The 25,526-nt window shown below is 47.6% G+C and overlaps 1 protein-coding gene and 1 long non-coding RNA gene across 3 annotated transcripts in view; one reads left to right on the top strand and one right to left on the bottom strand.

Annotated features, from left to right (window-relative positions):
- The window catches only part of MAP3K15 (mitogen-activated protein kinase kinase kinase 15), a 1,358,420-nt gene that overhangs the window by 25,236 nt on the left and 1,307,658 nt on the right, over positions 1-25,526 (bottom strand). The gene's annotated exons all lie outside the window — the stretch shown is intronic.
- Positions 1-25,526, top strand: part of LOC138526401 (uncharacterized) — a 309,600-nt gene that overhangs the window by 9,270 nt on the left and 274,804 nt on the right. Inside the window, exons 2-3 of the long non-coding RNA XR_011283570.1 lie at positions 4,118-4,178; positions 14,086-14,246. This is a non-coding gene — a long non-coding RNA (uncharacterized lncRNA). The remainder of the gene's footprint in view (positions 1-4,117; positions 4,179-14,085; positions 14,247-25,526) is intronic.

Below are 25,526 nucleotides of genomic sequence, written 5' to 3'. Positions count from 1 at the left end.
ATTCTAAGAAATCACATGGAACCTTATTCTCCTTGACTACTTTGAAGTGCCCTGGCAGTGGCAGCAGTGGGAGCCCTGGAAGATACCCTGGCATTAGAAGAAAAACTACTGAGTTAACAAGCACACTTCTGGACACATTGCAACACATACTGTACTGGACACCCTTGAGCCCACTGCAAATGCTATCAGTGACAAGGACTGTCCAGGCCAGGCCTAGTTGCATTGTTTTTACATCTCCTTCTTGCACTGTCTGAGCAAACCTTCTCCATGGAGGGGGCTGTAATAGACAGCGTTTCCAGTAGGAGAGTACATGTTCTCAAATGGCCCCCACTATCGCCCCCCCCAGCCCTCTGACAGTCTACATTCCAGATCGAACCTTGTCCATGCAGCTCTGAGGGAGTGGAATATAGCTCAGCTAGTCAAAGTGGTTGTTCTGGGCAACTTTGTGTGCACAGCAGTTTGGCGTTGGAATCTTAGCTGTTCATTCTTCTGAGGTTGACACTTTGAAGCCTTTAAAGTAGATTATAGGAACAGTTTTTATTAAAGCACTAATGGGGAAAACAAAGCTACAATCATACGCTTTTTGCATAGCCTGTTTTTGTACGGGTTTAAAAAATATATTTGACAAGTTATTTTATCACACTTCAGTTCTTGAAATCAAAATATTCCCAACTAATTGTATTTTGTTGCACAAATAGAGATGCTAAAGAATGTGGACAAGTGGCTAAATAGCCTTGGCTCAACTCCCTGCTTCAACACTTAACCAAATAGTGTTAATGAGCAGCTAATTTGCTCTCACTGTGCCTTGCCTTTCAAAAGAGGGAAGGGAGAAAGGATGCTGGAAGGACTGGGGTGTGGCCAGCAGGGACATCAGTGGCCGCATGGGGCGAAGGCAGGGAACAGTTCTGCTTAATTGAAAAGGAGCTGCAGGCATGCAGTTAGAATGTTCATGGTGGACTGACTTTGCAGAAAGAGGAATATTAGGCAACTACCAGCTAACAGTGTCTGGAATTCCACAGTCCTGATTGGCGCCAGTAGAAAGTTCTGAAAAGGATGCCAGTGTTTTTAGATTACTGTGGGCCTCATTACGACCCAGGCGCTAATGGGTTAACGGCGCCGTAAAAGGCTGCGGCGCTGTTAACCTATTAGCGCCTAATTACGAGGTCCCTTTGCAGGACCCGACCTTAACGGCTGGTGTAGACCAGCCGTTAAAGTAGGGACCCGCAAAGAGACCTTGGTGCTAATTACGGTGCCGCAATTTGCGGCACCATACTTAGCGCCTTCCCCATTCCCATTGAGCCCTATAGGGCAAAAATGGGAATGGGGAAGGGCCATGGAGGAAGGGGGAATTACCGCCCCGCCAACCTTGTAATGGGGTGGTAATTCCCCCTTTCTCCATGGCGGAGTCGGTAACTTACCGGCATGGACCATGGTGCTAACAGCACCATGGTCTTCCGCCAGGGTCGTAATGAAGCCCTGTGTCTTTAAACTGCTGGGCTATTATGTATGCTCATCCTCAGCACTAAGATGTTAAAAAAATGGGATCAACAACATGCAAGTCAGTCTTGATTTAGGTCCAAAGAGAGTAGTCAAGCCCAATCTGCATGCATCTTTAGTAATGGCAAAAACAAGCAGAATCAATATGGACTGGAAAACAGCTCATAATCACTCCCAATGGTCATGAAGTGTCCGCACAAGGATTTCCATTGTGTTTCATGACTCAGCCCCCGGGTATCCCTTATTCAGGTGGTCAGGGAAGGGCCATCGCTATTGGATCCTGACCCTTGGGGTGGACAAGAGAGGGAGGATCACCTGGCTAGGGGGTGCTTGAGGAGTGGGGAGGAGACACCGGAAGGTGAGACATGCTATCCCCCATTTCCTGAGAGTTATTTACCTCATATTCCCTCTACCTTTATGGGATACTACAACTCCCATAAGTGACCTCTTTTCCTAATCAGCCCAACTATCGAGACATAGAAGAGGAAGACTGAGACTAGGAAGATTACCACTAGTAGCATGTACTGGCCTTGTCCCACTAATAAGTCCAGGCATGGTCAGGCACTCAGTCACAATCACACACACACCTGAAACTCATGGACTGTTTTTCATATTATAAAAGATGAAGCACGGAAAGACACAGGGAGGAAGACAGGGGCCAAGAAGGAAGGAAAGCTGGATGGCGAGACGGGGGAGCAGCTGAGAGAAATCTGCTGAGAACCAGGCCAGGTAGAACGAGGTGCTGACAGGCTGCGAGTTGAGGCAGGAGAAAGCGTGGCGAAGGAGCCGTTTCTCCAAGAAGCCAGAAGAGTTCATAGAAGGGAGCCAAGAGGCCGGCTAGGCCCTTTACTCCATGCACCAGCAAGCTGCTCATTTTCTAGCCTGGGCCGTGAGGCCGCCCATGAGTGTCTGAAGGGCATGTGGGCAATACCCCGACCTTGATGAGTTGAAAACTGAGGGCCGCACAAAAGCAATCGCAACCGGTGAGTTCAAAGAAAGGGAGAGCCCGGTTTGTGATACATGTGAATGTGAAAGCTGCAGTGTTACATGCAAGGCTATGCATTGAAGGATAAAGACACTGAATTGAAAGCTTGAAAGTATTTAGCTGGTGAGGGAGTCAATGAGAAACAAATTAACAGAGCAGTGCTGTGTGAGAAGGCACGTTGTTGAACGCTCCGTAAAAGATACAAGAACAGTGAATAATGAAAGTGAAATGTGTTGAAAGCCATTCAAGAGAAAAGCGTAAGGGAAAGAGAGCGTGCAGAGATCCGAGAGGCTAATGTGAAAGTGAGTGGACATTTTTGTGAAATGAGGAACAGAGTGGCCGTGGGCCCGTCCTGATGAACTATATGCTTTTGTAAAAAGAGGAACGCGGTAGCCAAGCAACTGTTCTGTGAAACCTCGGATGGGAACAGATAATGAGCACCGGGGCCGAATGTGTTTTTTAGTTTGTAATATATATAGCACGGACCTCATTCCAAGGGGCAGAGGAGCACCTTACGTAGTCAATTTTATGGTAGAATGAACAACTCAAACATGAGGCGCTTAACATACAATGATTGGGTGGGCGGAGTCTAGGTGAGATCAGATTACAGGAACTAGAATTCTTAAGGAATGGAGCAAGAGCATGTAATTAGAGCAGTGTTAGACAGCACATTTGTTTTGTTTGCATTGCATATATTTACATGTTTAGTGCCAGATAACCATGCAAATGGCAGCGGTGCAGGATATAAATCCCTGCGACATAACCTAGCATTAAGTGATGGAACCAGAACCACACAACGTTGGTCATATGCCCGAGCCAAGCAAGGGACCCAGGTTACAACATTAACAAGCCACTAGAACACATTTCTGTTTCCTACCTACTCTTCTGACATATTTTGAAATGCGGGCTCAATAAAATAAAAAAATAAAAAAAGAAACTTGCTTCCAGAAATGTCAGTCTACTGATTATTTTGTGTTGTCTATATATGTGTTTTAAGTAAGGATTTTTTCAAACAGCGTTGGACATTACTAGTGATGTCTCTACATTGACAACTTCACATTTCAGGCACTTGCTTATATGCTAATGCGTCCCTCCTCTTGTTGAAAAGGCTAGATCCCCTTTTATTGAAGTTACAAGATAATAAATAATACATAAGGAATAGCATTATGAACGTGCACAGAAGATTTGATTTGTTAATTTAGTGAGTATTCATTTTTAAGATGGACTAATGGCTAGAATAGAATTCGCAGGACTTTTGTACATATTTGTAACTTCTTTTACTTTGGGGTAAGCAGATTATAAGAAGCAATAGTTCTGAATGGCCTGTTAAAAGTATTAATACATTATTTCTTAGTTCAGAAAAATGGGAGAAATAAAAAATGGGAAGGCTCCAATATCTCGATAAAGGTCCTATCTTGAAAACAGTGCACATTAGCCCAAATATCCATCCAAGCACGCGTGAGAACACGCGCTAGGTTTGTAGTTTTGAACAATATGAAATAGGGCATATGACTTAAAGGCAATAAATCAAAAAATGGGGGATGCTTATCAGTGAAACAGATAGAAGAGAGACAGGTGCACAATATGAACAGAAGTTTACAGTAAATGTGAAAGAGATCATGTATCTCATTGCAGGTGGGATTATCCCATTGAATTGAAGTTGCTTCGAACTGAACAAGAGGACATCCACAGTATGGTAAGGTACCAGTGTATTGCCCACTTACATATGAAAAATATGAGAATATAGATGAGTTAATGCCATGATTTGACATAGAACTAATAGATGCTGATTTGAAATGACATCCATAGTATGTACACAGTAGGGAAAGGCACCAGTGGGTTGTTCATTTGTATATGAAAAATGTGAGAATATAGATGGGTTGATTACATGATTTGACATCGAATAGATGCTGTTTTGAAACATTTACAAGTGGAAGTGCTGAATAAAATATCTCGGAAAGTATATGTAAAATGGTTGAACCTTCTTACCCTTTAATTCGTTGAGTACACATATTGTTTTCACTCTATCAACTATATGATTACGTATAGAGGTAATATTGCAGGATTTGTCAGCCGCTATGATATATCATCATTTAAAAACCTTTAATTTATATGGTGTGTTTTTTAGTCTATGTACCAAACCCTAAGACCCTTATTCATCAAGCATTTTGCCAATGGGGTTTTGCCATTATAACACGCTTCTGTGAATCAGGCCCTATATCTCCTCCCTTTCACCACTCCTTGATCTCTGTCATAAATTTAATGTACATAGATGTGGAAGTAAATTGGTAAAAACACAAATCATGCCCAGATTTGAAAAAGGCACAGGATGCCGAAACACGTGAAATCAAGAAGGGCTATCCAGAGTTGTGGAATTAAACTTTGTTAAAATCAATCAAACAAATAATATTAAAAAAAGAAAGTGATTTCTAAACCAAACGTGGCGCAGGCTCTTTTTGAGAGTTCATATATTTATGTCTTAAAAGGGTGCCACGATAATAACAGACACTAAAAAGAGAAGGATTAAAAGCGTTGAAATAATCATAAATGCTTGCATTGCTCGGGCCAGCTTCCAGAGGTCACAGTGGGGATGGAATTGCTAGGCCAGATGCCCTCTGCACTAGAATTTAAGCAACACAAGACATGCTCCAGCCTTGCTGAGCATCATCAATGAGGTGCATTTTGCTTAACAAGACACAGCTAGCAAGGGGCCCATGTCTGGGCACACCTTCTTCTACTTCAGGGGATTCAAAATACACACCCAAAAGTAATGATTGTATAGTTTTCCATGTATTTATTTATTGTTTATTTATATAGCAGTTATACACAGGTAAAGTGCTTCAAAGCGTTCCAAGGCAGGAAGGTAACAAGGGAATACAGTAATCATTCTTGGGCCTTGAAGATTCTGAATGATCTAAACAGAAAAAACAGCATACTATGCCTGATGACATTTCTCCTAGTGCAAGTGCATTAAGTGGCACAGTTGAGCCCAAGCTTGGGAGGAGAGCTGGAAATATGGTGGGGGTGGGGGTTGGGGGGAGCAGGACAGACAAACTAACTGGTCCTAGTACATTTAGGTAATGGAAACGTACAGACAGAGGAGCAGAGACGCGGGGGGAGTGGGGGAACTGGGGGGGAAGACAAGAGTCCGGTCAAGCAGGACCCTGGGTTAAGTGCAGAGAGGTTGCCCCACTCAAGGAGCGTAAGATGAAATTGCAGTAATGTTGAACAAAGTGCAGCAGGCCCAGAGGCAAGTGCAAAAGACTGGTGGTGAGCCTGGGAACTGTAGGCTCTGGGGGTGAACCAGGCAACCAGTCAGCAAAAACTGAACAGAGTTAGGGAGGAGAAGGAGGGTGGAGAGAAAAGACAGCAGGTTAGCAGGGGAGAGAGAGAGAGAAGGAGGAAGAGAAAAGGAAGGTCTTGAGGAGTTTCTGGAATTTAAGGTGCTCTGGCTCAAGGCGGAGGCAGGCAGGGAGGCTGGTCCAGAGGGAAGCACCTGCAGAGGATAAAGATCTACCCCCAAATCTATGTTTGTAAAAGAAGCTCACTCGCAGAGAGTTGGAGGAGGATGAGCGAAAGACTCTAGAGGGAGAGTATTTAGGACGAGAACATTGTAGATAGTGTGGGCCCTGGCCCCAGAAAGCCAGAAAGCCTTGAGGATAATGAAGAGGGTCTTGAACTTAATCCGTGCAGCCACGAGGAGCCAGTGGAGGGATTTCAGTCCCCAGAAGGGGACCGCCCATAGGCAAATCAGTCTTGTTCCTTCAACCAATGGGAGCAGTCTGGCTTGAGCTTTTAAACAACCCCACCTTTCCTTCACGAGAATAGAAGGAACTCCAGACATGTTTCAGCCTTGTTAGGCATAGCTTCAGGGAAACGTGCTTGCCTTGCAAGCAAGACAACATGGATCAACACAGGTTCGATCTCCGGTTCCGCGCTTAGACACCTCTGTGTTAAGCTTGTTTTAAATAACCTATCATATATATAACCTATCATAGCAGTTCAAGCCGGGCTACCTCTTTTGGGATGGAGCCAGTCTGATTTACATATAGGCTTTCCCATTTTGCAACAGCTGAGCAGGATGAAAAATTATGCCTTGGAGGCTTGCCCCCAACACTACCACCATTGATGATTGATTCCAAACCTTTCCCCCACTGCTTTTTTGTTTAACATAATAATACACAATGCCAAACACGAATGATTGTACGTTTATTTCACATGAAAAGCAGACTAAAACGGGGGACCTATTTATGGGGTTCAGAACTCTGTGTCAAGGGATCCTTGGGGGAATCCTTATTTCTGGAGCCAAAGAACAATAGGAATAATTAGATGGAAGATGTCATCTATTGACAAAATTATCAACTGATGACCCAGAGACCTTAGTTTCGTATTTCCTCTTCTGCACATGGCCACATTATTTGAATTAGGCAACATTACTTTATCTCTCTGATCACCAGTTCCCTTAAATATAAAATATCAGTGAGCACAGCAAAGGGGCAACTTCCAGCAGTGAATGCTAAGAAAATATGGGTAAAAATAGAACATTTACATAGTTCCAATAATATGAAAATGTATCTACTCAGAGAGCAGGAAGGAAGGTAAAAAGAAGTACCTACACTACAGCAATGAGGTGAATGGGACCACGCCTGTGAGGGGCAAGGGAAATATTCTTAACACTATAGCAATAAGGTGAATGGTGCCATGCCTAGGAGGCAGCAAGGAACAGATTCTCAACACTACAGAAATGAGGTGAATGGGACCGTGCCTGGCAGGGGTCAAAGAAAAGATTCTCAACACTACAGAAATGAGGCAAATGGGACTGTGCCTGGGAGGCAGCAAGGGAAAGATTCTCAACACTACAGAAATGAGGTGGATGGGACCATGCCTGGGAGGGAGCAAGGGGAATATTCTCAACACTGCAGAAATGAGGCAAATGGGACTATGCCTGGAAAGGGGTAAGGGAAATATTCTCAACACTACAGAAATTAGGTGAATGGGACCACGCCTGGGAGGGGGCAAGGGAAAGATTCTCAACACTACAGAAATGAGGCGAATGGGACCACACCTGTGAAGGGGCAAGGGAAAGATTCTCAACACTCCAGAAATGGGGTGAATGGGACCACGAATTAGGAAAGGGTCAAGGGAAAGATTCTCAGCACTACAGAAATGGGGTGAATTGGACTACGAATAAGGAAAGTGGCAAGTGGAAGACCTGCTCTACAACCTCGATTGTAACCTTCCTTCTGTCCTCATACTGATCAATATTTCTTTGCTTTCAATACGGTCAACCATGCCATCCTGCTCAACCGTCTCCGTGATAACCTTGGTATCACTGACCAGGCCCTGGCCTGGCAGACCTCCTTTCTAACTAATCAACCCTCCCAAGTCCAACTGGGGTCCTTCCTCTGCTCTATCTCTCTCTACCTGTGGGGTTCCCCAGGGGTCAAATCTTTCTCCCTGGCTGTTCAACGAATACTTGGCACCTCTTGCCCACCGCACAGCAGCCCACTGTTCCAACTTAACAGTGCTATGAGGATGACACTCAGCTCTCGTTCAGGCTGCCCTCAGCTGCCTCTACTCTTTCTCTCATTCCAGACTGTCTTTCCGCAATTCAGGAGTGGAGTGCTGCCAATGATCTCTGCCTTAATGCCAATAAGACTGTCCCCATTCACCTCATTGCTGTAGTGTTGAGAATCTTTCCCTTGCCCCTCACAGGCGTGCTCCCATTTGCCTCATTTCTGTGGTGTTTACAATTTTTCCCTTGATGCCTCCCTGGAATGGTCCCATTCACCTCATTGCTGTAGTGTATGTACTTCTTTTTACCTTCCTTCCTGCTCTCCGAGTAGATAAATCCTCCTAATTGGAACACCAGTTCCCTCCTTTCCTCTCACTCTCTGGCCGGCCACCCTGGGCCCTCTTCCTTCTCCTGCCTGTGAGGCTTAGAACCTCAGGGTCATCTTCTACTCCACACTATCCTTCTCTCCTCACATCTCTGACGTCTCTAAAAAGTCAAACTACCAGCTGCACCTCCTCCGAGATATTCTTCCCTTCCCCACCTTCCCCCAGAAGCTCACTGTCTCCAGAGCTCTGGTTCTGTCTAGGCTATACTACTGCAACAACCTCTTTCTAAATCTTCCTGCCTCTACTCTCCATCCTCTACAACCTATCCATAACAGCACTGCAAGTCTTTTCCTTGGTCTCAAGTCCAGGGATCATATCTCTCCAGCTCTGAAATCCCTTCACCGGCTACCAGTGGCAGCAAGTTCAAGACCGTTTGCATTGTCCACAAGGCTTTCTCAGGTCTGGGACCACACTTCCTCCAACTCTCTCTTCCTAAATATCTGCCTTCTCAAGCTCTCCGCTCTTCCACATCCAACTCTTTGAGGGTCAGTTGCTTTTCCAAGCAAAGATTTGGGCGCAGATCTCTTTCTTCAGCTCGGGCCTCCCTCTGGAAGAGCCTCTCTGCCTCTCTGAAACTTGAGCAGAACCATCTCTGGTTCCGGAAGCAACTCAAGACCTTTCTCTTTGCTTCTGCCTTCTCTCTTCCTCTCCCTTGCTGATCACTGGCCTGTTCCATGCAATGGTCACCTGGTCATCCACTGAATTCGAGCCCAGGTCCCTGCCTGTCCAGCTGCAATCCTGCACTGTCTTTTGGCTCCCCTGCACTTGCGTTCTGTATCTGTAACCCTACAGTCCCCTCTCCTGCACTTATTTGCCACCCGCTGGCTGCACTCTTGTTCAACACTACAGAAATGAGGCAAATGGGATCACACCTGTGAGGGGGCAACGGAAAGGTTCTCAACACTACAGATATGAGGTGATTGGGGCAACGCCTGGGAGGGGGCAAGGGAAAGGTTCTCAACACTAAAGAAATTAGGCGAAAGGGAAAATGCCTGGGAGGGGGCAAGAGACATTAGGAGAATGGGACCACGCCTGGTAAGGGGCAAGGGTAAGATTCTCAACACTACAGAAAAGAGGTGAATGGGGCCACGGCTGGTAAGGGTCAAGGGAAAGATTGTCAACACTACAGAACTGAGGAGAATGCGACAACACCTGGGGGGGGGGGCAGTGGAAAGATTCTCAACACTACAGAAATGAGGCAAATGGGACCATGAATGGAAGGGGCAAGGGAAGGATTCTCAACACTGCAGAAATGAATCAACTGGTATCATGCCTGGGAGGGGCCAAGGGAAATATTCTCAACCCTACAGAAATTAGGTGAATGGGACCACGCCTGGGAGGGGGCAAGGGAATGATTATCAACACTAGAGAAATCAGGTGAATGGGACCACGTCTGGGAGGGGAAGATTCTGTACACTACAACAATGAGGCAAATGGGCCCTCGCCTGGGAGGGGTCAAGGAAAAGATTCTCAACACTACAGATATGAGGCGAATGGGACTTCACCTGTGAAGGGGCAAGAGAAAGATTCTCAACACTACAGAAATTAGGTGAAGGGGACCACGCCTGGTAAGGGGCAAGGGAAAGATTCTCAACACTACAGAAATTAGGTGAAGGGGACCACGCCTGGTAAGGGGCAAGGGAAAGATTCTAAACACTACAGAAATTAGGTGAAGGGGACCATGCCTGTAAAGGGCAAGGGAAACATTCTCAACACTACAGAATTGAGGCTATTGGGACCACGCCTGGGAGGGGGCAAAGGAAAGATTCTCAACACTACAGAAATTAGGTGAAGGGGACCATGCCTGGAAGGGGCAAGGGAAAGATTCTTAACACTACAGAATTGAGGCAAATGGGACCACACCTTGGAGGGGGGGCAAGGGAAAGAGTCTCATAACTACAGAAATAAGGCAAATGGGACCACGCCTGTGAGGGGGAAAGGGAAAGATTCTCAACACTACAGAAATAAGGTGAATGGGACCACGGCTGGTAAGGGTCAAGGGAAAGGTTCTCAACATACAGAAATGAGGCAAATGAAACCACACCTGGAAGGGGCAAGGGAAAGATTCTCAACATACAGAAATTAGGTGAATGGGACCATGCCTGGAAGGGGCAAGGGAAAGATTCTTAACACTACAGAATTGAGGCTATTGGGACCACGCCTGGGAGGGGCAAAGGAAAGATTCTCAACACTACAGAAATTAGGTGAAGGGGACCATGCCTGGAAGGGGCAAGGGAAAGATTCTTAACACTACAGAATTGAGGCAAATGGGACCACACCTTGGAGGGGGGGCAAGGGAAAGAGTCTCATAACTACAGAAATAAGGCAAATGGGACCACGCCTGTGAGGGGGAAAGGGAAAGATTCTCAACACTACAGAAATAAGGCAAATGGGACCACGCCTGTGAGGGGGAAAGGGAAAGGTTCTCAACATACAGAAATGAGGCAAATGAAACCACACCTGGAAGGGGCAAGGGAAAGATTCTCAACATACAGAAATTAGGTGAATGGGACCATGCCTGGAAGGGGCAAGGGAAAGATTCTTAACACTACAGAATTGAGGCGAATGGGACCACACCTGGGTGGGGGCAAGGGAAAGATTTTCAACACTACAGAAATGAGGAGAATGGGAACACACCTTGGAGGGGGGGCAAGGGAAAGAGTCTCATAACTACAGAAATAAGGCAAATGGGACCACGCCTGTGAGGGGGAAAGGGAAAGATTCTCAACACTACAGAAATTAGGTGAATAGGACCATGTCTGGGAAGGGTCAAGGGAAACATTCTCAACACAACAGAAATTAGGTGAATGGGCCCACGCCTGGAAGGTGCAAGGTAAAGATTATAAACAATACAGAAATAAGGCAAATGGGACCACGCCTGGAAGGGGCAAGGGAAAGACTCTCAACACTACTGAAATGAGGTGAATGGGACCACGTCTGGGAACACTAACAGGGCCTTTCTGTATTGTAATGCTCTGATGCGGAATGGTGCTACACAATTGGGGGTAGCCCAAGTACTACCAAGATGAAAGCACTGCCTGGACCACCACCACCGCTATAGCAATAGATGATAATATTGATCTCTCCATAACCTGCTACTGCCGATACCAAAATACTGCCAGTAAAAACACTTACGCCCTTGTGATTGATTTGGCAGGAAGGGGGTTCAATGGATGAAAGCGTGTTGAAACACAAAACCCTCCATGCTGTGTTCGGAACCCAGCAGTGCTGCATCATGCTGTACAGGTGGTGGTAGCGAAGGTGGGGTGTTTTACCAGTGCATTTCTAAGTCTGCCATCCTTATTCGAGCAGAGGCCATTGCCCGAGTTGAATTCACTTCTAAGCGAGATAGACAGGTGCAGTCTTATTATGCACAATAAGGTGATAGTCTCTGTAATGGGGGAGGAAATTGGTAGTTACCCCGGGGAAGGATATCCCCCTGGTTGTGAAGTTTCATAATGAAAATATTGAAAGGAGTACATAAATAAAACTAAGGGAAACGTCAACACGGGGTAGAGAATATATGTAATATATGAAGAATTATCAGCACAGAAAGGGCATTCAGTTTGTTTACAAAGACGTTGTGTTAAGCTGTCTTTGTGAACATTATCAGTGGCACAGCCACTGTGTTGTTGATAGACCTGCGTCTTTATGTGGCTGGGGTGTAGGAGCACAACTAATGTGTGCTGGCCAGACATGTGGGATGACCACATATGGTCTCCCAGTGCACATCAATGAAGTCACACTTCCCCAGCAATATATGACTGGACACGTGTCATGCTATCTTGAAGTAATGGTCCACCAGCCCCCTCACCACCTCCGCATATACGCAAACTGCTGCAGCATTTGGGTCATGCAGGACAGATGTAAGCCATGGCTGATGTCAACATGTAGGACACTGCAGATAGCAATGTTGTGCAAAACACAGGCTATTATCGTTTTGCTCACAGCACATAGGGTGTATTGGATCATCTATGTGTGGTCCATGAGCCTGATCAGAACTGTTATCATCATCATCATCATCGTTAAGCCATAAACGTTTTTTACATCAAATACAATCCATCAACTATAAGATGAATATAATACATCACAATTAATTTTGCCAAAAATAATCGAGCAAATTAAAAGCAGCATTGGGATGGGCGTGGTCTAACTGAGGCCCAGTTATATCACACAGATAGCAAAAACGGCTCAGAACGGAGCAAAGAAAATGTCCAACTAGTGTCAGTGCACCATGTGCCTTGGAGTTCTGGGCCAAAAAACAGCGCCTGGTCGCCCGTTCCCCCGTTCCCCAATGGTACAGCAGAGAGCACAGACCACTGTGGTATATTTTCACATGACAAGGCACTGAGTTTTATTGCACTATTTGTCGGCCAATGGCATCTCATATTGAAGTTCAACAAGAACTTTACCATTCCCAAGTCTCTAAGATCAATTCTGATAGAATCGAGGACTTTTCCTCCCTGTCGACAAAACATGGTGCAACTCACAGTTTGCTCCTGGGCAATGAATAATGAATAAACAACCCCTCCCTACCCGGATCCAGTGAATGTTCTTACCGGATTCATGGTAGTTTGAAGCTAATTTGGGGACCCTTTGAAGATATATTGACACCCCCCTCCCCCCGGGGTTATTGTTGGCCTACTGTTTTTAGTGATTAAAGTGGAAGGGGCTTGGCCCAGCCTAATTGTTGCCTTATCTAATATGACATTTGCCCTTGGTGCCCTAGCTACCTTGGGGCCAAGTGACTGCAAACGTTGGGTGGGGGGGAGGGTGGGGCTAGGGCGGCAAAGGTTCTGGCTATGGGGCAATCCTCAGGATCTATTTTAGGCACTGCCCTGTCACCCACTGATACCGTTGTGAGATAGGTGCTTACTTCAATCCCATTAATATATCCCCTCCTGCCCTGGGTGGCACTGACAATGTTGGAGCTAGTTTCAGGCAGCGAAAAACCAACTTCCCCGATTTTGTCTGGGGGCCTCTTTTCATCCCTTTGGCCGAACGATTGTGCCCCCTTGCACACACCCCTTTCCAACCCGTTCAATCAGAGAGAAGACTTGATTTTTCAGTATCAGGATTTCTGTTAGCACCATGCCACACTGACAAACATTGGTAACTGGGCCTCCCTCATCAGGCTGATTTAGCGCAGAGTTTGTCGCTTGCTCGAAAGGGGAGAATGGGCTAGAAATTCTGTTGTCTGACAGAATGTCACTAGTGACCCCCGTTGGTGCAGCCACCATCTCCTCTTCCACATTTCCCCTGTCCTCAGTCTCGGGGGGTTAGTCCTCCAGGCAATAGCCCTTTGGACACCCCCTGAGGACAGATCGTTGGCTTAATTAGCTAGGTGCTGCTTGGGGCTCATCAGATATGCCCGTCTTTAGTTGATTTATACTTTCCTCCTTGCAAGGTTCAACATTTTCAGTGGGAATCAAATTGCAGCAACACTCCAGTAGTCTCCCCTGCATCCATTCTAGGGGGGAGGAGGGGTGCCCGCAATAGTTAACTGCAGCACGGACCACATGCCTTAGTTAGAAAAATGGGGTCCATGCTCACTGGGGCACTAGGTGATCCCAGACACTGAGTAATTTCGCTAATAAGGGAGTAGGCTTTTCCCGAAGTCATTGAAGGGTTTGCTGAGCTAGTCTTTATGATACATGCTCTGGGTAATAAGTCCGCTGCTGAAATGTTCCTTTTACCATCAGGATTTTAGGTTGTAGAATGGGAACAAACACAGATGCAGAGTTCGCTGGCAAATCGTGAACATCAGAGGTGGGCATGGCCGATGGATTCACCAGCTGATCTTTCCAAACAGGATATCAGATGCACTTGGATTCCCAGTGAAACTGAAAGTGGCATATACAAGGTAGGAATTTAAATGTGTTCAAGTAAGTGCAGACGGGTTATTTGCGGATGAAATGGAGACTGGAAATGCTTGGAATGCTGATGCCCAACTCTTGCCTGTGATGCTCTGTCTTTATAGGGGACATGGTCCCCTTGACTGGCGCTGGATGTATTTGGAGTACTCCCTTGGGGGAACTGGCAGGGCAGCTGGCAGTAAGAGTGACACTTGAACAGGTGAGTTTGCTGTTCAATTTCTTCTGTCCTCCTCTGCCCGCTTTTATCTCCCCTTTTGGGTTCCCTGTGGTTTCCTTATATCTGTTATATTTTAGGGTACAAAAGTTAAATTTCACAAATATAATTAGTAACTTTGTTTGAGCATAAAGTTCTCTTAAACAAAATAATTTGCATTTACTGAGGACTTGTGATGATGTGGTGGTCTGGACAGAGCGTAAGAGGGTTGTGATGGGAGGGTTGGTTTTATGAAGTTATTTAACTTGATTTATTTTTGCTCTATCTTTAGTTCTCATTTCTCTCCCAAAAATGTTGTTTAAAATATGAATTACAAAAATAATAACAATGTACACTCATAATAGTGCCTCTATATGTTCAGCTGCGATAAGGGGAGGAGTGAGGAGAAGAGTGGTGGAAGATAGAAAGGAAAGACAGCATGGGAGTTGCTAGGTCTGGAAAAGACCCGGGGCTAAGCTGATGTCAGAACTGTTGGGACTGGGGGCTAGCTAGTCTTTTGGCTGTAGCTCCTGAGATTCTATCCGGGGCTACAACCAAAAGATCAGGGGCTATACCCTCCTAGGCCCCCCCCTAGCAACGCCCCTGAAAGACAGTCATCTCTTTGCTAGTTCTGCATTTCATATTTACAGTCGCCCAGGGGTCTATCCTTTGGAGACTTCTAGTGCATAAGTGTGACTCAATTCATATTTGTTTAGTGCAGTACCCTAAGTGTTAGCAGTAGATTCCACACCTTTTCCGCTTCCAGTTTTATTTCTCAGAGGGCCTTCTATTGAGCCTTAATCCTTTCCAGGCCAGACCCTCTTATGTGCATCATTTAATTTCACGTTGATGCGTTAACTGTTGTGGGTCTCCCACTTTGTTTGCATCACAGCAATACTACTTAGGCCCAACAGCTCCAACTTGACTGCACTCTTTCTGACAACTCACTTGCTACCCCACATAACCCTCAAACCCACACTCAAGGCAACTCTCTTTATGTAATATTGCTATGTTCAACGCTGTTCTACTCTACGCTTCCACAATTGATCCCCTGAGCCCTACACCACTTTCCCAACCCCTTCTCTCATCTATCACCAAATGTAAATTCAAGTCTGACTCCAAGGTCCCTACCTCGACAAAGTAAACATTTTGCTCCAAGCCTTCTCCCCTCTACTTACTCACTCCATTAGGCTCACCGTTAGCAAAATCAGTTCTGCACTGCCTCCTCACCCCCCTTCGGTCATCACTATCCTGTCTGCTGTTTCACCCCCTCCTGCCCATGTCCTGAAACATGGATCTCCCAGCCATCCAACTACTGAGAACAATACTTTGCTGCTTAACCCACTGACACAGACAGATCCCCCACACTTCGTACTGCCTTTATGGACTCTCTACGGACCCTTACGACAGCTCCCAACATTGTAAAATCCTACTAGTAGACTTTTCTTGTTTTCTCCCTCACTCACATCCAATCCATGCCTCTTCGGGCTATGCTTTTCCCTCTTACCCCAAGAAAAGCTCAATGTACTCCTCTCCCTCCACTGAAGACTTGGGGTCTTACTTCTCCACTAAAATCCCTCAAATATGGGACAATGAGTCTACCCTTCCTCATTCTCCCTTCACCTCATCTCTGCCAGACTCTCCTCTCAATTTCCCATCTTCCATACTACCCCCTCTGAATTTCTACCCATCCTTCACTCTGCCAACCCATTCAGCACTTCAATGGACCCTTTTTCCACCACACATTGTTAAGGAACTTGCACCTGTCACCTCCTCTCGCCTCACCTATCTTTCTCAACTGGTATCTTCCCAGCCTGTTACAAAAGAACCAAGTTGTCCCTCTCCCAAAGAAACCAAGTGCTGACACCAAAAGACTAATTTCTCAGACCTGTGTCTTTCCTTCTCTACCACTCTAAAATCCTTAAACGGGTTGTCTTCAACAATACAGTCAACTATCTTTTGGTACACTCACCTGATGACCCAATCTAATCTGGATTCAGGGCATACGTTCTTCCAAGACTGTGCCCACCCACATCAACAATTCTCTTGCCACTGCCCAAAACGTTCACTTCTCTTCCATTCTCATCCTTTCAGATTTTATTATTTTTCTTTAATTTCTTTATTGTATTTTATAACAGCATAAAACTACAATGCAACAAACATCATAGCATCAAAACATAACAAACTAATGGCACTTCTTACAGGGAGTCTTTCTCAGTTACGATAATCATGGCACTTGCTCTTCTTAGTATAGTCAATTCACGGGTATTCCTCGTCCAGCTGCAAGTGCAATCGCCCAACCCTGTGGGTGCAAGGACCACACCCTCAGCAGGTTAGACGCCTTCAGTAGAGCTTCCAACCTGGTCCGCCGGGTTCAGGCCCACACTTTCCAATCCCACTGGTCCTCAGTGTCAGTGTCGTCCCTGGCTCCCAGCATTTCCTGTAGAAGAGTGTTCCAAGCCAACAGCTTGTCGCTACTTTCCCTCAACCCTCTTTGTATCGCACTGGTCCATACTACTGTTTCTGCCAATACCCAACGATTGAAGTTGGCCCACCAAGCTTCTATCCTGGGCCCGGTGTCTGTCTTTCACGCCATAGCGATCTGGCGCTTTGCCAGGATACACATCAAGTCCTTCATCTTGGCTATGTGCGTACTTTGTGCACCACCCCTGGGGAATAGTCCCAGCAGGTAGCTTTCTGGCATCCATTGCTGCATTTGCACTCCGCCCATCGCCGCCCTTGCGTTAATACCTTCCCAAAAGGTTTGTATTATCGGGCACCCCCAAAACATGTGGAGCATGTCTGCATTTTCTGTGGCACATCTTGGGCAGATGTGACTATCTTTGTTCCCCATTTCCGAAAGTTTCTGTTGGTGAGGTGCACTCTGTGGGTGACGTAAAGCTGTGTCTGCTTAAATCTCGCACTTCTCAAGACCGTTTTTGTGTATCTTAGAACCCTTGACCATTAGTGATCTGTGAAGGCCTTCTGGAGTTCGGATTCCCATTGGTTCCGCACCTGTAGTTTCTTGGCGTTCGCAGTTCCCATGAGCTGCTCATATAGCCTTGATGTCGTGTGTCCTCCTTCGGAGATGTCGTTCCACTTATCTAAGTCCTCCTGTAGTTCCCCGACCCCTGAGAGGTCCGGCCACCTCCTCTTAATGGTTTGGACCATACTGTGGTAGAGCATGAGTTGCCCTTTATGTATTCCGTTATCTACTGTGAGGGTGTTGAAGTCCACCATTTCCTCTCTTGCCATAGGTCTCCCACCTGTGCCACTCCTTTAGCATCCCAGTGTGTCCTGTAAGTGGCTAGAGCATCTGGTCTGGCGGCCACTAGTCCCGCTAGGGGGATCTGCAGGGAGCAGGGGTCTTGAGTTCTCCCAGCCTCCACGCACTTTTTCATAACGTTAGCCCCAGTTTCCCATCCAGATGATTTCACGTAAGTAGCAGTACAGCAGTGCTGGCTGAAATAGCAGTGAATCTACAGATTCTTCATCCCCCAACCATCAGACCACAAATTGGAGCTGCCTCGCTAGGTAATATCTTTCGTAGTCCGGCACGTTGATTCCCCTGGACAGGTAGTCCCTTTGCAGTGCATGTAAGGCTATTCTGTTCCGCCCTCCTCCCCACAGGAATTCTCTCACTATTCTATTCAATTTCTTTAAAAATGTCCTCAGGATATTGCAGGGTATGTTCGTAAAGTAATATAACAGCTGGGGTAGAACCATCATTTTTAGTAAGGCTGCTCTTCCTATCATCCCCAACGCCAATGTGCTCCAAAACTCCATGGTGTTTGTGTGATATATGTCGACGCCCAAATAGCGGAAGGTGCGTGGTGCCCATGTAAGACCCAGGTGTGGCAAGTGGTCAATGGGAAGTAATCTAAGTTCTGCTAGGGGATACAAGATGGATTTTGCTTTGTTAACGGAGATACCTGATAGTTTGGCATAGGCGTCTATCGCCTCCAGTAGGTCTGGGAGGTTGTTGCGGGGGTTCGTGACAAACAAGAGCATATCGTCAGCGTATAGTGACAAGAGATGTGTGACATTGTCTATGCATATCCCCATATTTGCATATGTAGCTTGCAGGAAGACATCCAGGGGCTCCAGCGCCAATATATAAAACATTGGGGATAACGAGCAGCCCTGCTTCGTGCCCCTGTATATTCTCCATGCTTCTGAAATATGTCTCCCTGTCTTAATCCTGGCTCTAGGGTCTTTATTCCCTAGGGTCTTTATACAGCAGCCTTATCCATCCGAGAAAGCACTCGCCCATACCATAGTGGGTCAGGAACCTGAGAAGACAATTCCAGTTTATGGAGTCGAAGGCCTTAACAGCGTCTAAAGATGCTATTGCGTACTTGCCCTGCACTTTACTGGTATGATCTACAACATGGTGTAGCCTCCGCATATTCCACGAGGTGTTACGCCCCAGGAAATATCCTGTTTGATCCGGGTGCACTAGCATGTGTACAATTCTTTTGAGCCTACTGGTAAGAACCACCGTTAGGATTTTGAAGTCCTGATTTATTAATGAGATGGGTCTATAAGAGCCAGAATCTAGGGGGGGTTTGCCCGGTTTTAAGATGGGCAGTATTAAGGATTTGTGCATGCTATCTGGCAGGTGGCCAGTTTCAAACGCCTCCTGATATACCTCCAGTAATTTGGTAGCTAGAGTCGTCTTATACGCCTTGTAGAACTCTCTGGGTAGCCCATCGGGTCTCGGGGTCTTGGACGTTGGGAGGCTGTCTATGATCGCCTCCACTTCCTCTACTGTTAAGGGGCCCTCCAGCATCTGTGCATGTCAGCGTCCAGCTTAGGGAGGCCAGTCCGGTCTAATGCATCTGCAATATCTGAACTATGTGCTTCGCAAGCGCTAGAGTATAGATTCTCGTAGAATTCTGAAAAGACTTGGTTTATACCCTCTTGGGTCCTCACTTCTTCCCCATCTTTATTATTAATCGCGTTGATCAGGACTTTCTTAACCTCCTGTTTGGTTAGCCAGGCAGGAGCCTCCCCGATTTATCCCCTTCAGCATGTAGTCTATGTGTATATTTTGCATAGTTTAAATTCCCCAGTTTCTCCCAGGTTGCTTTCCTGATGGATACCAATTCAGGTGGTTCCTCCACCCACCGGCCTGCCTGTGATTCCATCCTCTCTATTTCTCATTTAATGTCCGCAAGTTCTGTCATGACCCTCCCTTTGAGTCCCACGGTCTTCCCAATTGCTGCGCCTCTGACTACTAACTTAAAGGTATCCCACACCTTTGCCGATCTATCAACGCTGCCAGTGTTGAGGTGGAAGTATTCATCTCTTGTGTCCTGTAGATGCCCCTGGACCACCCCTTCTTACAGGGTCTCTGCTCTAAGCCTCCATGTCGTTATAGGAGCCCTCCTGTGTGTGTACGCCCATGTTGCCATCACCGGGGTGTGATCTGAGAGTTTTCTTGCTCTGTGGTGCACGTTAGTAAATTCCCCTAGTATCTCGCTACCTGTAAAAAGATAGTATATTCGTGTAAACGTACCATGCGGGGTGCTGTAATAGGTGTATCCCTCTGCGTCTGGATGCAGATTCCTCCAGATGTCCTCCAGCTTCAGTTGCTCCAAAATTCTCCGGAGTGCTTTCGCCGGTGGAGCCGGCTTGTGGTGTTTATCGTCTGAAAGGTCTAGGAGCGGGTCCAAAGCACAGTTGAAATCACCTGCCCAAATGAGTGCTGCGTACCTGTATAGGGATAGCCGTGGTGCCAGCTTCTGGAAGAATGTTGATGCATCCTGGTTCGGGGCATATGTGTTGACCAAGCACACCTCCTTATCTTGCAGCATCCCACGTGCCTTCTTTGTCCTGTTCCTGGGTTAGCAGATGGAATGAGACTCCCGGAGCTATCCACGTTAGGACCCCTATGGCAAAGGTGGAGTGGGTCAAGCTAAACATTTGTCCACCCCACTTGGTCGCTATCTTAGATTGCTTGTGTTTTGTCAAGTGGGTTTCTTGCAGCAATGCTATTTAAACCCTTGATGTATTGAGCCAGGTATGCACCCGCAGCCTCTTGACATATGCATTTAGCCCTTGGACATTCCAGGTCGCTATCGTGAAATCTTCTGAGTTCTTATTACATTGTCCTGTGTGGGCCCGTCCATTCCCATGGGCTTCCAGCTGGTCTCCTGCCTTTGTCTCTGCCGCTTGTCTTTATGATGGGCATCGTGCTTGCCATGTTAATTGGTCCCCAAATGTCCCTATTCACTTCATGTCTCATGGGTCCAGTGTTTTGCTCCCGGTTGGGTAGTGTAATGCACAGTGCTGGCCTTCTTACCATTGTGGTCCTTCTTTAGTTTGCGCCGCTGTTGCATCTTGGTCGTATAAAAAGCCCTCCCCTTTTTGTTCATTGTGCTGAACAAAAAACGTGAACTGTGAATGAACGCCCAGCCACCCTCCCCGTGCTGAGGCACTGCTGCTTCTCTTGCGCTGCCCCCCCTAAGTGGGGCAGGCCCGCCGCAGCGTGATGCCTTAAAACTAGCATCTGAACTTGTTAAACTCAATGGGGTTCCGTGTCCTGTCATCTTCTGCGGCAGAACTAAAGTTTGCTGCTCCTTTATTTATATTACTGCTAGCCTACATCACATCAATGGCGTCTTAATGTTATTTTCCGGTGTTCGGTTCGCACATGTTACCACTGGGGAGGATTCTCGTTATTATTAGCATTTCTGGCTCTCTGTTGGGGGATGCCCTGTTGATCCATCCATGCGTGGGCCTCCTTCGTTGTGTCAAAGAAGTACGATCTGCCTTCCTGTATCACCTTCAGCTTGGCAGGGTATAGCAGCATGTAATGTATGTATGCTACCCTAAAACGTTCTTTGGTCGGGCCGAAGCGCGCCCGCTGTCTCTGGATCAGAACTGTGCAGTCCGGGTAGATAGTTATTCTGGAGGAGTTCCTGGTTATCACCACTCCCCCCCACTTCGTTTGAAAATGATAATATTTTCTCCCCATCTTTAAAGTTCATGATCTTGGTGATCATTGATCTTAGGGGGGCTCCCAGGAGGTCAGGGCCCTGTGGGCTCTCTCCGCCGCGAAACCTTGGGATAGGACCCCTGCCCCAATCTCCTGCAGCAGCAGATTTTCGACACAGTTCATGGGGTCCTTGGCTTCTGGCAGTCCAACAATCCAAACGTTATTTCTCTGAGCCCTTCCTTCTGCATCCTCTGCCCTGTGTTCAAGGATTTTGACCCTTTGCAATACGTCTGACATTTGGGACTGGGTGGTGGCTATATCGGTGGTGTTCTTCTGTACTTGCTGTTCCACCATGCTCACTCGGTCTGCCAGGGTCCTGACATCTTGTCGGAGGAGGCCCATATCCACCATCACCGAATCCAACTTGTTTTCAAGGGACGCCTTCAAGGGCGCTATAGCCTCCAGTATGGGGCCATCTCCTCTGCTTTCTTCATGCTGTTCAGAGGTGCTTGCAGCCATGTTTGCATCCGACACGGTAGGTTGGCTTTTGTTCGATTCTTGGCAAAGGATTCCATGCTGGTGCCTCTAGCACCTTTTGATATGTTGAGTCTCGTGGCGTTTTGCCCGCCTCAGTGGTTCCTCAGTGCCAGGAGCGTGATCCTCTAGCCCTGGCAATGTTATCTCTTGATTGTGTGGCGGTATCCTCTTTTCTGAGTTATACAGCGTCCTGCAGGAATTCGTAGCATGAGTTTCCGGCGGTTAATTGTGATTGAGGAGGGGGGGTCTCACACCCTCTGATTTCTAGTGGGCCCTGGGGTCCGGTTCTTACATCGTCACACGGTTTTCCTACTGCACCCTGAGGTCTTCTGGGGATTCACTCTGCACGTTGCATGCTAGTCATGGCTTAATGTCCCCCGTAGCAGATGTTCTCCACCAGAGTGGGGCATTCGTCCCTTTCGCATTGGTTGCACCTCCTGAATTTATCTGGCGCCCTCGTGTTATACCTCCTACCTCTCCTGTACAGGTCGGAGAGTTTAGCGCTGTTCCAGCGGTCCACTCTCGGCCTCTCCCAATGGATAGATCTGCGCTGTGTTGGCTCATGGAAATAGACTTGATACTTTTCCATGTGCCGGGGCTGCATGCGTTGTCGCTGTCGTGGTATAGGCATGGATTGTGGTCTCCCGCGTATCAGCTTTTTGTCGTGTAAGCGGATTTGCAATCTTCCCACGTGCTGGGGCTGCTGCCGCTGTCGTGGCATGGGCATGGATTGTGGTCTCCCATGTATCAGCTTTATAATGCACACGTTTTGCTCACATCCACTATTGTCTGGGGACAGGTGTCTTTTCCCTGTCTTGACTGGCCCCCTGGTGGCCCTGTGACATGTGCCCCGACCACTCAATGAGTTGTGTTAGTGTTTCCCTCACTGTGTGGGTTACTCTCTCCTCTCAACCCCTTATTACGGTGGGGATGAGCACTTGTCCGGACTGCACTGGTATGCCATAGGGCGCCCTGCGGGCAGGTGTCAGTATCTGGCACTGCCGTATTATGTCCCTGCCATGTCTGAGCGGGCCGAGGGGTACTGTATAGTCTTAGCGGTGTGTCCTCTGCTCAACCCCATGGATCCAGACCGATATCCAAATTGGCGTTCTCACCAGCGTTCTATAGGAGTGGGCTGCTGCCTTCCTCTTCACGGTATGTCCCCGGATTGCACCGAATGCTGAGTTCTCCCACTTGGCGGGCCTCGGCCTTTCCCTTACTTCCCCCTCTGCCAAAGTCCTGCTCACCTACGTGTGAGCCCGCGCGGGTCCGGCCGGTCCTTGTTTTACTCGTTGCCACTGCGGTCCAGGTGGACGGCTCTCCTTGCCACCTCGCGTAGAGGTAGCGGATATAGGCTTCACTGTGGCACAGGCAGGTGGGCCCGAAACCTCTTGGTCCTGCCGGTGTGCTTGGTGAACCGACTGGGGCATCCGCTCTCGCTGCATGCTGTGGGGAGTGGGCACCATCCCAGCCATGCGCGGCGCTGCCCAGAGGGGCCCTGCTCTGCTTCCACCCCGGGGGCGGGGGAGATGCCGTTGTTCGCCACCCGGGCACTCCAGTCAGGTGATGCCGCCAAGGCGCTCCGATCTGGTGATGCTCCCAACAGGGGGGATGGGTTTGTGGGCTCCTGGGGCTCCCCGCCTCTCCAGGATGCGGGGTGGCACCCGAGGAGCTGTCCTTGCTGGTGGGGGGGGGGGGTTGTCTGCTACTCTGGTGCTGTTATGTCACCTCTCTAGCTCTGGCCCCACTTTCAGCATCACAGTGACCAGTGTGCTGCCACAGCCAGGCTCCCTCCAGTTATCCTGCGCCCCCCACGTCCTCCGGGCGGGCCTGGTCCTCCTCAGTTCCTGGAGTCCTGTCTTTGCTCCCCCACTTCCAGCACTCTATATGAGCACCGCCTGTGGTGTGGCTGCCCCCACCAGTCAGATCTCAACGTCCGTTGTCTTGCCTGGCCGTCCTGAGCGCCTACGCAACACGGGTCTCCTCAGCGAGCCGCACTGCCTTCGCCTGCCATTTTGGTTCTGGTGACGGGGATCTTCTCCATACTTTTGTGCTTGTTCTCACTGCTGATTTGCCACAAACTTTCCCCAGTGATGCAGGGGGCCTTCAGACACCTTTTCGTTGTGTTTTCACAGCGTCAATATAGCAAATAAAGCCAGCCTGTCGGATTTGCATTCAGGATCATGCGGAGCTCTGAAGCCCTGCTCTCTACCGCATGGCCACCCAGCCACGCCATCCTTTCAGACTTTTGCGCTCCCTGGCTCTGTGGGTCACCCCTCGCTACTTCAAGGTCTTTCCCTCCTTGGCTTCAAGGAACCCTACTCAAATGGGCGTTCTCCTATCTCTGACTGCTCATCCTTCATTTCGTGGGACTCCAGCACCTTCTTCCCGACACCCCTTCCCGTAGGTGTTCCTCATGGATCAATCCTCAGCCCACTCCTTTTCACTCTTTATACCCCCTCCGTTGGCAAGCTCATTTTCTCCTTGGGCTTTAACCATCATCACTTTGCTGATCATACCGAAATATTATTTTCTTCACCACTGCAATCACCGAACATATAACCAACTGCCTAACCACCAATTCCGACAGAATAGCCCTATCTTGCTTCATGTTAAAGCCCTCAAAGACAGAAGCCATCTTTCTCCCTGCCTCCAATTCCAATCACACTCTCCCCCATCTATCTCTTTTACCCTGACTTCCTCACTGTCTCGTCCATGATAGTGACCTGAAAAACACCACCAGTTCATCAAGGACACCACCAACGCACCCAGGCTAAACCCAACCTCTTCTCTTTTGCTCCCCTCAACACAGTCCTCAACTTGGTGACACACACGCTTTTCAGCCTACCCATATTCTCCCCTACCGCTACCAACTGTCATCACGCAGGATGGCTCACATGAAAAATTGCTCACTCTTTAAAATCCTGTTACTCATCGATAAATCCATCAATGGTCTTGTTCCCTCATTACCATTCTCTGAATGCATCTCTCTGTACTCTTGCTCTCAAACTCTCCGCTCCTTGTCACTTCACACCCTATCAGTCTCCCCCTCCTCCTGTGCTCCTCCCACTTTTGTTCCTTCTGCCTACTTGCCCCCTTCACTCCACCTGCTAGCAATGAAGGGAGCCTCCAAGACTCCTCAGTCTCTCCTTTCCCGACCAACTGACAAACCCATCTCTCCTGCCTTCTTCCCTCAGGACTACTCTATGTAATTTGTAAATATTTAAATAATGGCCTAAGGTTCCAAAATTTGAAAATATTATGTCATCAGGTCCCGGTCCCTGTCCCTTGTATATGTATCTACTGTTACCCCTTCAGCATCTGATATATGTCATTCAATCCAACAAAGCGTTTATATAAAAAGCACCTCACCCTAGGACTGCCTCTGCTCTCTCTTATTCCCTGATGTGTAAGTTATTTCGTTTTGAAATGACACACTGTTTTGATAAAATACAAATTCAGGCACAGCTTAATGTTTATTTCTTGAATTTGTCCATAGACCACTCTTGGGTAATCATGGGGTGGGGTGTGTTTTGATGAAAACCAATTGTTTTTAATATCAACTCCTTTCTTGTCCATTTTGAATCGGTCTCT

Source organism: Ambystoma mexicanum, chromosome 7p, assembly GCF_040938575.1.
Source record: "Ambystoma mexicanum isolate Mex_15411 chromosome 7p, UKY_AmexF1_1, whole genome shotgun sequence".
NCBI lineage: Eukaryota > Metazoa > Chordata > Amphibia > Caudata > Ambystomatidae > Ambystoma > Ambystoma mexicanum.
The sequence above is the reverse complement of the archived record's forward strand: the minus strand, read 5'-3'. Positions and strand labels throughout refer to the sequence as shown.